This window comes from Neltuma alba, unplaced genomic scaffold (genome assembly GCF_004799145.2).
Source record: "Neltuma alba isolate B1F8T4 unplaced genomic scaffold, ASM479914v2 tig00000610_pilon, whole genome shotgun sequence".
NCBI classification, from domain to species: domain Eukaryota; kingdom Viridiplantae; phylum Streptophyta; class Magnoliopsida; order Fabales; family Fabaceae; genus Neltuma; species Neltuma alba.
Window position 1 is genome coordinate 72501 of NW_021632113.1, and position 5000 is coordinate 77500.

The following is a 5000-nucleotide window of genomic DNA, read 5'->3' on the forward strand; positions in this document are numbered from 1 at the left end:
AAGAAGAGAGAAGATTTTACCTATTTTTTTAGTAGAATCTGTAGACTAGAATTGAGGTGCGTAATAAGGCTTGGATTTATTAAACATGCGCAGATATAACTCTAGTCTAGCTATAGTTATCTATATAGATGTTTCTTCCTTTATTGCAGTCCTATTCATTTGGAACAGCACATGTCGTGTTAAATTTGTATTTTCTATTCAATCTATTTATTTATTTTCTATTCAATCTATTTAATAAAAACTTGTAAAAAAGATGCAAGTACGAAAGTTTCTTGAAAATTCCCTTCTTTTGAAAATTCCTTTCTTATAGGCATTATATACGGATAAGATACCCGATTAGATAATATCTGTGTAACAATTTATGTTCTAGGGTTTACATATACCGATAATTGCTGTTATAATTGAAATGGGATTTTTTTCTTGAAAAATAAATACTGATTAGTTATGTCTCAATTTGGATTTTCTTATCTCATTAGGAAAAAACCATTTTTTTTTTGAATTTCCATTTTTGAATTTAAATTGAAGAATCATTCATGAATTAATAGTTAATGGTTCCGATTTGTCCTGAATTTTAGCTTTTTTGACTGAAAATGCACGTTTGTTTTTTTCAATATCAATAGAAAAAAGGGGGGAAGGGTCTCTTTTAAGAATGGGATTAAGGAAAACAGAATCGAAGATACAAACAAATAAAAAAAAAGAAGTTTAGAACCCCCTTTTTTAGTTTTTTGGGGGTATTCTCATATATTTTTTTTGTATCATTTTGGCGGCATGGCCGAGCGGTAAGGCGGGGGACTGCAAATCCTTTTTCCCCAGTTCAAATCCGGGTGTCGCCTGATCGACAAAATAGCTTATTCCGTTTTCTTGATATAAAACTTGACAATTTTTTTTCCAGCAGAAGCAAGCGGGGGAAAGGGACTCTTGAGACTTCCTTGATTCTAAATTCTAAGCATTTGCAGGTTTTATTCTTTAAAATTCTATAAATCCTTACGTCTCGGATTCAAGAATTCAAGAAAGATTCTAGTAGTGAAAAGGAATCGGTAAATCTTGATATGATAGTCCTTCCACTCCACTACTAATGTAGTGTCTGTCTACTGACTGGGTCTTGAATTCGATTGGATAGGGATAGATATAGATCGGACAGGGAATCAAATTCCATTTTTAGTTGGGGAAGGGGCGAAAAAAACTTTGTATACAGACTCCTGAAAATATATGAGCACTCCGACATTTATTCAATATTAGTTAGATTGAATAGCTAATTGGCTTTCTTTTTTATTATTTCTTTTTCTATTTCTAAATTCTAAATAGAAAATCCATTTAGAATAAAAAAAAATATTAAATTAAATTTAAATATCTATTAAAATTAAATTCAAAATTCTAATATATAAATATCAAATTAATAATTATATAAATATCAAATTAATAATAAAATAATTAATAATATAAATTCAATATTTTAAATATATTAAATAAATAATATTCTATTCATTATATTCATATTCCATTTTATTCAAAAAGAATATTATAATTAAATATTCTAATAAATTGAAAAATGAAATAGAAATCTTAATATTTTGAAAATTTTAAATATTTATAAATTAATAATATTTAATATTTTCAAAATTCAAATTTAATTAAAAAGAAAAAAGAATTCTTTCTTTTCGGCAACCCCGAGTGAAAGAATTTATTCGGCTGTCTTCCGATTGTTTTACAGAGACAATCGGGAGACGGTAAGGATTAGATTAAATGAAAATAAGAGTATGCGAAGTGATCTATCTTGATTCTATATATATATATATATATTTTTTACTTAATGAAATCGAGGGCAACAAAAAAAAGCATAGGTCTTATTATTCCTACCTGTTAGTAACATTCATTCCCTTAATACTTCCAAGGGTGTCTCCGGATATTTTGTTTGTACTTAATGTTTTCTGATTATACTAGAAATCATAAAATCATATAAGAACTTGTTAGATGTTATAATTGGATTTATTGGATTCTTTGGTCAATGATGTTAGGCCAGAATCAGAATCCCTTTTTGACTCTGTCCCAGTGATTCCACTATTATTTATTTATTATTAGTGAACAATAACAAAAATGAAATAATTCCTTCATATTGATAGAAATAGGAGACATAATTTACATGGATATAGTAAGCCTCGCTTGGGCTGCTTTAATGGTAGTCTTTACATTTTCCCTTTCCCTCGTAGTATGGGGAAGAAGTGGACTCTAAAAATACTACTAATTGAGTTGAGGGAAAAAACGAAAATCAAACTGTATCCTTATAGATGGGTTCTGAAATTTTATTTTTCTATTTAATTCATTAATTCAATTTCTAAATGGAATTCAAAAATATCTGCATTTCGGAATTATAGTGTATTCGAATGGAATAATGTATTCTATGGATAATATAGAAAAAGAAAATACTCTTTCAATTAAACAAATATTTGACTTTTCCCCATGTTCGTATTTGGAAAGTCAAGGTAATACAAATAATCGGAAACTTACCAAATTCTTTATTCTTTCTAAAATTTCGATGAACTGGCTCTTACCAAAGTTATATATGGACAATGAGGAACCGCGGAACCCGTTTTTTTATTAGTTATTAAGCGCGGATACACGCTTTCTATAGGAAACAAGATAGACGTAGTAGTTGTCTAAGGAGATACTACACATAATAAGATATTGACGTTGCCTTAGGCGAGTCACATATTACGTGCTTATCGCTTGTTTTATTATTTGGTTTTTTATTTATTTGAGTTTCAAAATTGGATTTCTGTTTTCATTTCATATCATAGTTCAAACGTTAAAAATCCGTTGGGTTTTACTAAAATTTTCGAAATAGGAAAAAGTTTCCCATAGAAAACCCCTGGATCATCTGTTAACTATTTAATTTAATCAATATCAATTACTTCTTCTTAATCAATTACTTCTTTGGAATGCTAAAAATAAAAAAAAAAGATTATTTGATTTTTTTAATATGATACCGGGATTGGTCTTGAAAATAATCAGAAATCTAGAAATTCGAATCGGACGAAAAAGAGTTGCCTTTTGATTATTTCAGATTGATTGGAACCAATACAAATAAACAAAAAAATTGGGACGCTATGTGCATTACATATATGTGATTGATGTTCTATATATATGAAGATAGATATTGAAAATCGATTCATATTAAACCTCTATCTTCATAGAGTAAAACTTTATACACTACAATAATAGATAGTATAGTAGAAAGAAATAGATTTTTTTCTTTCTACCATACTATCAGATTTCATAGAATACTGCTGATTCTAGTCCGATCATTTCATTTAAGAGTAAGACGCAAAATTGAAATCCTTTTTCATTTTTTCTTCCATCATTGCATTGATAAGAACTAAGAAGTAAAGTTTAAGTCAAATTAATCACTTTGACTTACCGTTTTTACGTAAATTATAAGTAAGAAGGCAGTAGGAACTAGAATGAACAGTGCAGTAGCAATAAATGCGAGAATATTTACTTCCATAATCTCATCGTTAGATTTCTCTTTAATTCGCAATAACTCGGGATTTAATCCCATAGAGATGATAAATCTTTCGTCGGTAAATTCAATGGTATAAATTACATCTCGATGATATCGAATCGGATCAATATCATGAATAACAATATCTGAACTATCAAATCGATTCATCGTCAAGAATTGAATAGTATAACATAGGAAGATCTTTTATCCATACCCAATTCAAAAATGGATTTCTGATCCAATCAAAAATTCCTTTACTTTTTTTTAATATTCTCATCCTTCAATTAGTAATAGGATAAACATATATCAAAAGTTCAGTGTGAAATTGGAATGAGATAGATTGTTTAAAATGCAAATAATTAGGAATTGAAATAGGTACTTAGTACTTGAGATTATACAAAATCGGAGCCAGCAAAGGATAAACTTTGAATCCTAAAGTGTTCTATCAAAATCAAAGGAACTCCTTTTTTTTTGTATCGTGCAAATTCCATTTGTGTGTGTGTGTTCGCTGTAAACATATTCTATAGTACTCTATTTCATTACACAGATCAGGAGTAATCGAAAAAGCCAGGTCTAGTAGTATGGTATCTCCTTCTCTTGGAATCCTGAATATGAGGCTACTAATAATTGTGCTAATCCACATATGTTTCTTTTCCATCAATCAGTATTAGTTGAAGAAATGGAAATTACCCTGTTGGTTTGATGAGAAATGTGAAACGAAAAAAAGAAAAAAAGGGGAGATCCCTGTTAGGAATGAGATTATGTTTGTTATTTTGACTCCCTTTCACAGAAGAAATGAATTGATGTATTTTTTTATTGGATTTCTATCCGTCGGGACTGACGGGGCTCGAACCCGCAGCTTCCGCCTTGACAGGGCGGTGCTCTGACCAATTGAACTACAATCCCAGGAAAAAAAATGTACAGCATGCATATTCTTACGATTTCATTCAAACCTTTTCTATTTCGATTTTAGATTAGAATTGTCTTGTTCTAACTGGCGGAGGCGGGACTAATATATTGATATTCTTTTTTTATATGGATATGCACTTTAGCGAGATCTACACGGATTACTAGTAATCTGTTTGTTATTTCCAAATCGATTGAAAATAAATCTTTCAATAAATCAATGAAAATAAAAAAGAGTCTCTTTTTATTTAGACTTTATACTTACAGATCTTGATATGAATCTAGATCATTAGCAAGATCTTAATTTGTGGAAAAAATACGTAAAAAAATAAATAGTGGTAGGGATGTAGCAGATTTTTATTCTTGTGTATCAAAGCTCATTGGGCATTTCCGGAGAACAACAAATGGTTACATCATTTCATGGTGGATCGGCGAATTATTGGGCCGAGCTGGATTTGAACCAGCGTAGACATATTGCCAACGAATTTACAGTCCGTCCCCATTAACCGCTCGGGCATCGACCCAGGAAAAATCAATTTAAGTCCTTATTGATAATCCACGATCAACTTCCTTTCGTAGTACCCTACCCCCAGGG

General features: G+C 30.0%; 2 non-coding genes across 2 annotated transcripts; one reads left to right on the forward strand and one right to left on the reverse strand.

The window, feature by feature from the left end:
- Positions 1–762: 762 nt before the first annotated feature.
- On the forward strand, positions 763–833 carry TRNAC-GCA (transfer RNA cysteine (anticodon GCA)). Its single transcript has one exon. It is a non-coding gene; the product is annotated as a tRNA-Cys (tRNA).
- A 3498-nt stretch (positions 834–4331) lies between these two features.
- On the reverse strand, positions 4332–4405 carry TRNAD-GUC (transfer RNA aspartic acid (anticodon GUC)). The gene has a single exon. It is a non-coding gene; the product is annotated as a tRNA-Asp (tRNA).
- Positions 4406–5000: the final 595 nt, after the last annotated feature.